Source organism: Tympanuchus pallidicinctus, unplaced genomic scaffold (assembly GCF_026119805.1).
Source record: "Tympanuchus pallidicinctus isolate F22 unplaced genomic scaffold, pur_lepc_1.0 scaffold6, whole genome shotgun sequence".
Classification (NCBI taxonomy): Eukaryota; Metazoa; Chordata; class Aves; order Galliformes; family Phasianidae; genus Tympanuchus; species Tympanuchus pallidicinctus.
In genome coordinates, this window is record NW_026294780.1 from 16,735,325 (window position 1) to 16,748,436 (window position 13,112).

The 13,112-nt window shown below is 34.9% G+C and overlaps 1 protein-coding gene across 1 annotated transcript in view; it reads left to right on the forward strand.

The window, feature by feature from the left end:
• Positions 1-13,112, forward strand: part of NALF1 (NALCN channel auxiliary factor 1) — a 444,365-nt gene that overhangs the window by 9,822 nt on the left and 421,431 nt on the right. The window lies entirely within an intron of this gene.

The following is a 13,112-nucleotide window of genomic DNA, read 5'->3' on the forward strand; positions in this document are numbered from 1 at the left end:
AAGATAAATATTATATGTAAACTGCAGCAGTTTTATAAGAATTTCATGGTCCTTTGACATTCCTTGGATATCCCGATGGAAGCATTCACCTTTTGTATAGGTTGATGTTGAGAAACATCATTCTGGGAGGTTTCCGAGATTTCATCATTAGAAGAAAACTTCCTGGTTAAAAACTGTAGAAAAAATTATCTGAAGTTACAGTATGCATCTTCTCATAAAAACTAATTCTGTATGAGTCCTACTTATTTAGATAAATAGTTTTGTTAAGGAAGAATTTGAGCAACTTTAGAATGCTTTAAATTATATATTAAAAGTTAATTACATATTCTTTGTGTAGTAATAGACAAACAAAACACCGTAAATGTCAAAATTATTGATATGGTGTGCCTATTTTTCATTGTTAAAAATATTTTTTTAATGGTATAACTTTATCATTTGGAGGGATGCTTTTATAGTTGCTACTGATAATATTATGTCATGTTACATATAAGACAAATTATTGTATTTGTATACACATCAAAAACAGGTTCTTTAAATAAAATTTAGCTTATAAATGACAAGAATACCAAATAGCTCCAATAAACAATAACTTTCCTTTCCTTTCCTTTCCTTTCCTTTCCTTTCCTTTCCTTTCCTTTCCTTTCTTCTTTCCTTTCCTTTCCTTTCCTTTCCTTTCCTTTCCTTTCCTTCCTTTCCTTTCCTTTCCTTTCTTTCCTTTCCTTTCCTTTCCTTTCCTTTCCTTTCCTTTCTTTCTTTCCTTTCTTTCCTTTCCTTTCCTTTCCTTTCCTTTCCTTTCCTTTCCTTTCCTTTCCTTTCCTTTCCTTTCCTTTCCTTTCCTTTCCTTTCCTTTTCCTTTCCTTTCCTTTCCTCTCCTCTCCCTCTCCTTCCTCTCCTCTCCTCTCCTCTCTCTCCTCTCCTCTCCTCTCCTCTCCTCTCCTCTCTCTCTCCTCTCCTCTCTCTCCTCTCCTCTCCTCTCCTCTCCTCTCCTCTCCTCTCCTCTCCTCTCCTCTCCTCTCCTCTCCTCTCCTCTCCTCTCCTCTCCTCTCCTCTCCTCTCCTCTCCTCTCCTCTCCTCTCCTCTCCTCTCCTCTCCTCTCCTCTCCTCTCCTCTCCTCTCCTCCAATACACAATGCTTGTGTATTGAAGACATAACTGATTTCTAAAAGCAAATCAGTTTTTGTTTAGATCTTGTATATCAAATCTTTTTTAAAAAAAGTAAAATTCTTTATAAAATAGAGAAAATATATATCTTCAAGTTGTATATACAATTCCAAAATTATCAAAATAAAAATGTGCTTGCAAGTCATCATCTGTTTTATTAAAAATAGCTACAAGTAATCCAAATAATGCTTTTGTAAAGGCTAAAATCTTGGAAAATTTCAAGATAAACAATTGCTGCAATATTTATTTAAAATGCTTTTTGTTATTAAATTCCATAAGCAAGTTTCTGATTCTTTCCAGTGGGATATGACTCTACTCATTTCAGCTTTGTAAAGTTATGTAGATAGTCTAAACTACCAGTGTGAGCTGTGAAGAAAGATCTGTGTCTTCAGAGCATAATTTACTGACCTTATTATTACTAAGCAAAATGCTCAAAACACATCTGTTTTGGAATATTAAAATTGTATACCTCTTAACTATAAAACATCCTGTCATGTTTTACTTTTACACTATATTCAAGCTGTTTGTATTGTGGTACTATGTTTTAAATTGAGACTGGCCAGTGCTGACAATGAGAAAGTTTTTTTACATAAGGGAACAACAATGTTGAGCACCCAGAATCCTATGCATGGGGATGGCTCAGCATATGCTGCCAGCAACACAAAGATTTTATTCATATGGCTGCATAGATGGAGCAGGGATATATGAGGACTAGACTGCATGAGCTTCAGGTTCCACACCTAAAAAAAGAAGCAAAACAAGAACACAGCCAAGGTCTCACGAATGGCTTTTTAAATCCTTTGTGCATTCAGAGAAGAGAGGTGTTAATTTCCAGACCCATTCTGCTTTGGTGTAAATTTTTGTTAAAAATATTTCTACATAGAACTGTCATACCTTGGATCAGTGTTATGAAGAAGTAGTTGTTGAAAAAAAAAAAAGTTTTTTTTTTTTGTTTAAAAAAAGCAAACCCAAAAAACGATGTACATTTGAAATACTGGCCAAATTCTCATAATAGCAGTTTTAAGGTTTTTAAAATTATTATGTTATTATGTTTGTTTGTTTATTTATTTATTTATTATTTTTATCTCTTCTTCCCCTTTACATTTCTGGTATAACAGTCCCTGGGGAAATGACCCATATTATAAGCTATGTTTAGCTAACAAGATAGAATGTATCACTGGAGATCAGGAAATGAGGCTTGCTTTTTTATATCCCAATTCAGTTAGAAGTGCATTATGGATTCTTTTGTCTTTATTTAAATCTTATAAATGTTAAATCTCAATCTTATAAATATACACTTTTGCAGTCTCACTGTATTAGCAAAATTAAATCATTACTGAAGCAATAGCTTTTCAAGATTTAGCAGCTGAGATTGATTCCTGGGATGTGACCTGTGTATATGCACTGCAAGCCAGACTCTGTATGGCAGATGGGAATTTAAAATACAATCTTAGTTTCATTTGTAAATATAGACCAGTTTTCCTTTCCAGTCAGTGATTTGCAACGACATAAACCAGGACTTGCTTCACTTAAGTGAGTGGCTTCACTTAATACTATTTTCAGAGCAGAAGGAGGTATATGATAGGGATGAAAATTCAATATATGAAATCAAGGGGATGTGTCTGAGTCAGGCTTGGGAACCTTGGCTCTGAAAAGAAATATGCAGCAGGTGCTTTAAATACTTATTTTATTGTCTTTGACTGATGTTATTAATTTATTACTTAATTTGTTTTCAGATTAATGGATTTTGTTTATTTGCTTGTTTGTTGTTTTGACTTATTCTTCAATATAATTACTTGGCTTTGATCCTATTGTCTTATTTCTATTGATTTTTTTCTGTCACAATAAAGAAAATATGATCTTAACATGATCAGATACCTAGGAGGGAAAAATCCTGAAGGAAGCAAAGGAGAATTCCTTTGCTTTTTTTCCAACCAATTGTGTCAGTCTTCCAACAAGGTTAACAGGAGAGATGCTGATAAAGATGCTGAGCAGTAGCAGTACTGCCCGTTTAAATTCGGAGAAGCTGCTTTGTTTGCTGTAGTGTATTTATACTGGTGTAAATACAGTCAGAATTTAAGTGTAAGTTGAAGAATGGATGGGGCAACAGACATTTTCCTCTGTAATAAATTTCAGTGCTCACAAAACAGGTAGTAATTTTAACAATGACTCATCTTAAATAAAAATTATGGGTATTATGCACGCAAATGTATATGTGTGATCTATATATATGCGTGCATCCAACAATGTGAGTGAGATGCAACAAGAAGATTATTCAAGTAGGATCAAGCGTCTTAGAGAGGCTAAACTGAAGGGGAGTCCTATGAAAGTCTTTGGTATATTCTGGATTCTTTAAAATTAAGTAGTTTTAGAAGCATAGGGGAATATGACTGTCGTTTCTAAATAGTCTTTTTTTTTTTTTCTTTCCTTTTTTGATCTCAAGTCTCCTATTTGTTTTGTGATTGATCTGGAAATGCAAATTACTTTGAGCACTTTAAAAAAAACCAAAAACACAAAAACATGAATTCAGGAATGCCCCACATAAAATGTTTGATTACACAAGCATCTGTCAGAGTCACGGTAAGGATACTGTCAGTGTCAGGCTGGACAGGGATTTGAGCTACCTCATTGAGTTGTAGGTGTTGTAGGTGTCCCTTTTTTTTTTTTTTTTTTTTTTTTTATTTCTTTTTTATTTCTGATTGTGTCCATCACTGGAAAAATATTCCTGCTTAAGTTTTTATTGGAAACTGAAGTATTTATATTATGAACTTTTTTCATAGCTTTTCCTATAGGCCTAATTTGAAGAGAGCTAATATTTAGGATGAAGAAATTTTTTTCCACACCTCTACTATAGTTTAGATGTGCAAGAAGAGAAGATCTTATGTTTTACATCTTGGAGAAAATTTTTATATCTCTGAGTTGTATCAAAGTCATGAGCGATAGGGAAGATCAGGGAAAAATAAGAGGTCTGTGAGTTTAATTAAAGTTCTTTTGGATTACTCTAAAGTTGTTGTCTTGTGTATAGGACAGAAAATGGATCTTAAAATACATATGGTAAAAGAGACATCTGAAATCATTTAATGATACTCCAAGGACAAGTAGAAGATCTGAAAGGTTTGTTTTTCTGCAAGTAATGGTGCTGTTGGGAACTGAAATATGACCACAATTCAGTAACATAGGGGTCCTATAACATGAAGTGCATAGCGATGTGCATCTGCTATAGACCTCAAAGGACTGCTTCTGCTTCAAATTCTTTGCTTCACTTTGTGTCTGGATAGAGTTAGAACACAACACTTTCTTGCAATGTCTGCACACACTTGGGCACACAGCTCACAAATCTCGAGTGCTTGAACTGTATACAGGCGGTTGCCCTGAGGCTATGTCTACATTAGCATTTCACTTTAGGTCAGATCTGTGCTTTTGAAACACATCTCCCACTTACTCCTACTCTCACTCTTCCTGCATTCTGATTCATGTTACAGAACAATCTGGGTTGTTTTCCACTGAAAATGTCCCAAAAGTGCATCTAGAGAGCTGCAGACATAAGGGGCTATAGAACTAGAGTTAATCTGAAGTAAAAGCACTGAAACACATAGTGTGGATGCCAGGCTCCTGGCATTGTTTCAATCTACAGAGTCCCATTACTTGATAAATTCACATAGCCATAATTAAAGAGAATGAAATTCAGCTCTCATCTGGAGATAATTGGGGGTTAGAGCTAGATGGTCTTTAAGGTTCCCTCCAACCTAAGCCATTCTATGATTCTGTGATAATTCCCAAACTGTCTCTATAATTTCTTTAGGACTGCAGTGTTAGAACACTAGAAACTGATTTTTTTCCCAGAAGTGTAGTACATTTATTTGGAAACAACTCAATACATGACATGATTTTCAGGGTTCAAGAGCAGTTACCACATGTAATTATTAGGAAGTAAAATTGCCTAAGTAATAATATACAACATATAATAAACAAATACGATATAATAAACAATAAAATTAAAAAGAAAAGGCAATATTTCACAATAACAGTGAAGATTCCATCAGCAAAGAGATATTGTTCTAGCGCACTTTCTTTCTCCAGACTTCCACTTGCATGTCTATGGAGTTGATGAGCAGCGTGGTGTAGATTTCTGCTGTATTCCTTCCCAGCAGCTGCCAAGGCTCTGTGCAGCAGAACCACTGCAGCCCTGCTGCATTTCAGTCTGTCTCTGTCCTTGCTGTGAAATTCCCAGCACTTTCTCAGCACATGGACGTAAAGCTAAACAGAATGTTCAGTATTTCATTGTGTGAAGTTAGAGCTTTTACGTTTCGGAATAATGATCTAAACTATCATGAAAATGAGTAATTTGTGTGGGGAGGGAGTGAAATAGCAACAGTAGAGCAGGTCCGACCTTCCTACATAAAACACTGCCTTTCCTATCTTTATATTTATTTTCTTGTTTGATTATTTTATTTTCTATACAAAGATGAAGAATTCATTGTCTTTGGATTTTTCAGTAGCAAGGACAATAACATACTTATGGATTTAGATGAATATAATTTTCCTTCATAGAGTAAAGTTACTTTCTTAGAAAGATTAGAAAAGTACAGTGCAGTTCTTAGAAAATATTATACTAGAAGAATATTGCCCTGTTGATTGAATATTTGTTGTTAGTGTGGTGAACTATTATCTTTTTTTTTTTTTTTTTTTGTTTTTTGTTTTTTGTTTTTTGTTTACTTAGGCAATTTTATTTCAGTACACTCAGTAACTGCAGACAGTCTCTGCTTTTAAATCCTGAAAATGCGTGGCATGTACTGAGTTGTTTTTTTAATAAGTAATTTTCAGTATATTTAGTAAGTAATTTTCCTCCACTTCTGGAAGAAAATTTGTTATCAGTGTTCTTCTAGAAGTCATGATTAAGCATTTTTCCTATGATATCTTTGTTCCTGAAGATCTGTGGGGCTTAATATTCTTAGTCTCTGGCTAACTGCAGAGAAGTTTCCTTTTTCCCAGTGGGAAACTCCACTATGGTGAAAAAGAGGCAAGAAACATGATCCAGTGGCCTAGCAAAAATGGAAAACCAAGTAATTTGTTGAAGTAATGTTTAGTTCATTGAAATATTGAGGTGAGACCTTCAGGTGATCAGTACTTAACCAACAGAGGTTACTGAGCTGAAGAGGAACTGCTAATGAGAGTGACTAGTAGAGATCAGGTGTTATTCTGCCAGTTGGAATGCAGTCAGAATGGCAGAGTGTACAAATGGAAATGTTTAGCTTGGGTCATTGTAAGAGTAGATAAACAATATATCTGTATAAGTCTTCCATTTGATGTATCTTAATTATGCTCACATAGGTTTATCCTGAAGTCTAAAGGAACCAATTGTGAAGAATCAGAAAACTGAAGAGACATTTCAGGCATATTTTCCATAAACAAGAAGTGACTTATTACACTGCTCACTGATCCACTCTGTGTTGTGTTCTATCTTTGGTAATAAGCAATGCATGGGAGGCAAAACAAATACTACTATACCAGACAGTTAGAAAATTGTTTGCTAGTATATAGAGTTTCTTCTTATATAAGACATTAATCGATTTATTATACTAACAATTCAAGAAAATACCTATCCATATACTTTTCTACTAGGATAATTTCATATGGCGTGTCTAATTTTTAGAGATGAAGTTTCATTTTTAAAGGCACTTTGAGTTGTATTAAAAATCCAGATTCTTTCTAAATGAGTTGCTAATTGACAAACGTTTAATCAAAATTTGTCTCTTTTTATGTTTCCTTTATCAATCCCGTTTATTATTTGTAATAGTGAAGATTGAATTTTTGTTCCTATAGTTCCTGCTATATATTTTTTGTAGCTCATATATGATTTTTTTCTGATATCTTGTGGCAAATTGTTGGTAGTAAATTATGTTACAGCAAGGTAGTAAGAATAGAATATTCTTGAATATATATATATGTATATATTCAATATATATATTCAATATATATGTATTGAATATATATTGAAAAAAAAATGATTGAGGGATTTGCTGCTAATATTCCGCTTGCACATAAAGATTTTTGGCTGTATTAATGGCTACGTACTATCAAAGGCATCTAAGAGAAGTTTCTTGCATGGCAGACAAGATTTCTTTTGTGTATTGCACTGTGCTTATCACAAGTTTTTCTTCTTTCCCTCAGTGGTTGTTCTCAGATTTTAATTCTGGACAAAGTATTTAATATGGTGCTTTCCTGCATGCATCTATTATTTTTGGCAGTGCTAGATTCCATCTGCTATTGTTTCACCTTTCAATTAGCTCTCTTAAGTGACCCAAAAGCTTCTTGGCCTGCTTTGACCATGGTTAATCTAAGACTTGTTAATATAAGACTTGTTATGTCAATTGTAAAAATTTCCATTTTATTGTTAGTCTATTTCCAGATGATTAATGGATAAATTAAACACTCATATCCCTAGTAAAGAACTTGAGGGTACCCTGCTGTTAACCCTTAGGTACATGGAGCACTGACCATTAATGAATATATTCTGCTTTTGTATGCTGCCTTTTGTAGTTGGCTTCTAATGACAAATGACAAAGCTTTATTTCCTTGCTCTGTGATTTCTTTCTTTCTGAAATAACTGTTCCTGGGAAACAGTCTCAAAAGGCTCTTGAAAGTCTTGAAAGAGAAGTTGTATCAAGCAGCTAAGCTCCTCTTTATCTTGCTATTTTTTAACATACTATAAGCATTGCAATGGTTTAAGAAGACATACAAAGCGTTAAGGCTTCTAACTCTAATCCAAATATTTATTTTATAATTATTTTTTAATTGGTACCTCAGCTAGTACATTAATTACTGCAATAATATCTGTAGTGTGGAACTGCTGGAATTCTTCCCTGGTTTCTCTCTGGTGTTACGTAAAGATGACTGCTCTCCTTTACGGTTCCATATCCAAGCTGATTTCAACAGGAGACTGCATTGTTGAGTTTTTTTGTTAGTCTTAAATTGCTTTGGGACCCCGAATAAATATTGTCCCATTCTCATGATGCATTTATTTATTTGTTTGTTTGTTTGTTTGTTTGTTTGTTCCAGCAGTTTCTCTTATGATATCTGAGTTGTTGAAAGCTCCTTATCTTTACTGGAAGAGATTACTATCTCCTTCATGCTCTCTGGGACAAAAAGTATTGTAAAAGATAATTTGCTTTCTCCTCTACGTTCTTGTCTAGTTTCTCTTCTAACTTCATGGTAGAGGCTACAAGAGATCTCTCTCAAGAGTGATATATTTTATACCTAGTGATAATATATACTCCTAATTAATATATACGCATTTAGCCCATTCCATATAAAAGTGTGTTGGTCACCATTAATGAATCATGAAGACGACAAGCATCTTGACCCAAGTATACTGGCAAATTCATGTATTCAACTTATAATTCAAAATATGCAGCTTACGTGTTGCAGTTCCAAAAATAATGAGGGTATTCCTCATTGAAACAAAGCTGACCAGATTGAAGGCTAATTTTATTTTTTAGTCTCTGACCAAACTAGGATGTATAAAATTAATCTCTGGTATAGATGTAGTGCAACTTAGTGGCTAGGCATATTAAAAGCATCTGCACTGTGAGAGTAATACCTGCTGTATCCTTCCTCCAGTCTGGATGCCTGATTTCCCAATCCAGCGCACAGTTGAGATTCCTCAGAAAGGCAAGTCAGAACTAACATAATAAGTGAGGACATGCCTAAAGCCAAAACAAGACATGAAGTGTAGATGGAATAAATACAGTGCTCTTTTTGGAACATGGAGACTCTGTTCAGGGCTCTCACCAGAGACTTCTAAACCAGAACCCCAAAGTCTCAGCCTCAGGTAAGATCCCTTCACATTGGGATGCTGCCAATGGATATGAACAGTCCCAGTGGCTGTTGCTGACAGGCAAGTCTGAAAGCTTTCTCTGCTGTTGCTGTGAAGTGTTTTTTTGTTTGTTTGTTTTGTTTTGTTCTTGTTTGTTTTTTAACTTTTCAGGGAAGAGCATGCACGAACCAGTTTGTGCATGTGCTGTAGATCCATTGTGGAGCCTATGGAGCTTACCTGAACTAATGTTTGTGCATTTGGCAAGTGATACATCAAGGCAGGCTGCTTTTGTGTGCCACATGGAAGGTAAGGCAGTGTGTTTTTATCTAAGAGAGGGTACATGTGTGGAGCTGGGTGTTCTAGGTCACCCAAAAGATATTCATCGCTTCCCCAGGATTCAAGACCATCCCCTTATGAGAAGTGTGATTTTGGAGGAAATATCAGTGTTTGTTAATGCTAACTGACCAATGACAAGCTTGATCTTTCTCTATCACACTTTTCATAAAGCTTAGAAAAGGTTCATTAGTAGGGTTGTAGCTTGAAAGAGAATAGCAGAACAAACGTGCATATGATAAGAAATCAAGAATAAAGAATAGAATCATGGAAAATTTCACTGAGATGCAGACTTCAAATACCTTTTTTTTCCAAGTCTCCTCCTGCCTGGATGTATTTCATCAAGTACACTCATGTACTTAATTTCTTGAGGTGCTGCACTTTAAACCCACTGCAGTATGCACAGTTTCTGCATCTGTCTCTTCAGAGAAACAAATGGTATTATTGTTTAAACAACCAGCCTCCTCTTCCCACACCTCCAAATTTGCAGTTTCATTTTTATGGGAAATATTTCTAATAGTGCTGATAATTCTCTGAGTATTTTGATAAAAAAATCTTCAGTAATGTCATGATTGTTGATCACATATGTTTCTGATAGCTCTTTGGCCTCATACAAAATTCTTCTACAACACCTCTCACTCTCTGAGCAAAGAAAGTACATATGCTATATGAAGTAGATTCTTAAACTGTCCTACCTGTTCCATCAGTTATATAAGGCTTGGGACGGAGCAATGATGGAAAAGTTAGCTGGTTAGAGGTAATTCTTACTGGAGTATATCTACCACAAGATATGCACTCCAGAGAATGTTAAACCATTAAAGGTTACAACGTTTAAAACTTTAAAAATTTACATGCACACAGAAAAAGACAGTGAAAATTTTGTCTCAGTAATAGCTTCTTCTGGGTCTTCCAGTGTATAGAAGTGACTGTTTCAAACATCAAAATATGCTCTGTCGGTACAGGGGGCATTTAGTCTCCTTCTTGGGGTGTTTCACAGGGATCTAAATAGCATCCCTTCTCTGTCCCACCCTCAGAAGCATTCGCATAGGAAGTACTTAGGAGGATACACTCAGGAAACTGTATCTAAAGAAACTAAGAGCAATTATCTGGCTATCAGAGGCACAAAGCACTCATGCTGAATCAAGATAAAAAATAGGATCTGGTTTTTATCAAATCAAAAAGTTAACATAAGTGTTTTTTAATGCTCATCAGGCAAAACACTGTACTTAGCTGGAACTATGTAGTTCTTTTTGAATACAGATTACTAAAGTAAAGCAAAATGTTAAATATTTATTGACAACTTGTGGTGGTTGTTGTTGATAATCCTGGATACTTTTGTATGATCGTTTTACTGCTGTGCTAAAGAATATACTAGTCCATAGTTCGATTCTTTTTTGAGTTGTTGTTTTTATGTTGAAGACCATTTATAGAAAAATCGTTGTCCTTGCTACAAGAAACAATGAATATTTTATGGATATGCAGCACTAACATCCCCAGCCAGGTGTAATATTTTATTTGAGAAAAAACTTACTCCTTATGTACTGGCAGGAGGTGAGGTCTCCAGACAGAAGAGAAATCCAGTTCTTTGTGTCCCCTCAATTCTTCCCACAGGCAGGACAGTGAATAAAGTTGAAATGGTTTGGCTTTGCATAGCAATGTTCAGTAAAAACTGAAACATCAGTGTGTTACCAACATTGTTTTTCTCCCAAAGACAAAGAATAGCATCATATCTGACACTATGAAGAAAAAAATGAACTCTGTCGCATGTGAAATCAGGACAATCTCTTTACTTTAACATGAGCAGCTCAACTGGCTCCTAGTTGGCAGCAGCTGTAATTCTGGGCTTGTAAAAAACTCACTTCAGGGGGACATCACATCAGCTTTTCATTCTGACTGGATGTGTTACACACAGGTGCTAGGAATCTTGTAATAACATATCTCTGCTTTCTGTTTAGTTAGTAAAAATCAACATTTAGGCAGCTACAGTGTACTATAATATAAATTCATTTCATTTGTTTTGCCTTGGTGGCTAAATGAGATATTAAAAGAAGCTTTTTCATTCACTATCTAAAATAGTGACAGTAGAATCTGTTTGGAAAAATCTCTCCTTACACATTACTTCTCAAAGACCAGCTGGAAGTCAGAGGCTTTCTTACAGATTTTTCCTTTTCTTCTCATATACTAGTTCTAAACTAATTTTGTCCTTTCTTTAATGAGAAAAATATGCACTTACTACCTATGTATTTACTTGGCAATAATGAAACCCCAAAACTCTTTTACCCAAACTTTCCCAGAACACTGTCATACACAAGATAAATCCAAATATTCTGAGGTAATATTTTGGTCCAGAAAAGCCTCTCTTGTAAAATGCACCTACAAGAAATTTTACTACTCTTCTCTAGCAGAAGATCACCATTCAAAGACTGAGAGAACATTATGCACCATACACGGAGCTGCTACAATTTACACGTTGCTGGCTTTTGGAAAAACAAAACATAACAAAACAAAACAAAACAAAACAACAAAATGCAGGACTGACACCTTACTTCTAGGTAACAGCCTATGGCAGTAACATTACAGGAGAGTTCCTCTGGACAGGAGCATTGGAGACCACAGGGTGTAAATTTAAATCTGTCTGCATCATTCCTCGGGAAAGCAATCTGAGTGTCTTAAATAACCCCTTGTGGTTTCCCACCATAACAACTGCTGCATTTTCCCCTGTCCAGCATGACTGTGAAATGTTTCCATATACAGGATGTTCGTGTGTGCTGGCAGTCACCTCTCAGTTGTAGCAGTTCCTTGAGATCGTCGGCAATGGGAATAAAACAGAAGCAGTACATAATTTTTGCTATTTAAATGTGCATTGGAGAAAATGGTTAACTCACCTTTTGAGCAAAATAGCTGTTTTCTGTAAATAACACCTGCTTTTCTAAGTTCTTTTCCTCTAGATCAACACAACTAGCTCTAAGAGTAAGATAAGCTCCCTGAGTCCAGGAGAGATATTATTTAGATATCCCCAGGGAATGGCCTTTTTGGAAAAATGCCTGCTTGTTTTCACTAGAGGGCTTTTTTTATGAACAGAAGATGGTATGTTTTCATGCATATTTTAACTTCTAAAATGCATAAACTGTATTGCACTTGAGGATGGTAAAACTGCATCTGGATTGAATGTCTGCGTAAAAAGTCAAATTGAAGACAAATTAAAATAGCAATCTTAGAGGCTCTCAGATGTTTCTAAATTGAAACGTGACAGGCATTAAAGAAAATTTAGGTCAACTACAGTTTGCTGATTCTTGTCTTCTGTGAAGTTGAGTTCCCAGTAAAATGCTAAATAAAAACCCAAAGAGCTTTACTAAATAATGAAAAGTTGTAAAGAATATCTAGTGAAGACTTTCTTCTGTCTTTTTAATTACAGGATCAAATATACTATCTCAGACTCTCTTAGATCTAGGGGATCAAGTATTTATTCCAGCCTTTATGACAGTTGGTGAGGATCTAATATTTTTCTAGTTTCCATTAACCCCTAGGAATTTTTTTTTTTTTTTACTAATTTTCTCCAGAAGTGTAATGGATTTCTTAAAGGAAACATTACCTTTGTTTTTGAGGGACTAATCACATCCTGACAGGTAAAATTAAGAATATTTTTTTCTCTTATGTTTGAATTTTCTATATATAATGAAGATTTTTTCCTGGAGATGATTTTCTCTGTCCGTGGTTTGTACTGTAGGCTACAGGTATACTTTAGGCCAGTAATTACACATCATTGAATTACAAAAAAAAAAAACCCAAAAACATAAAGGGAC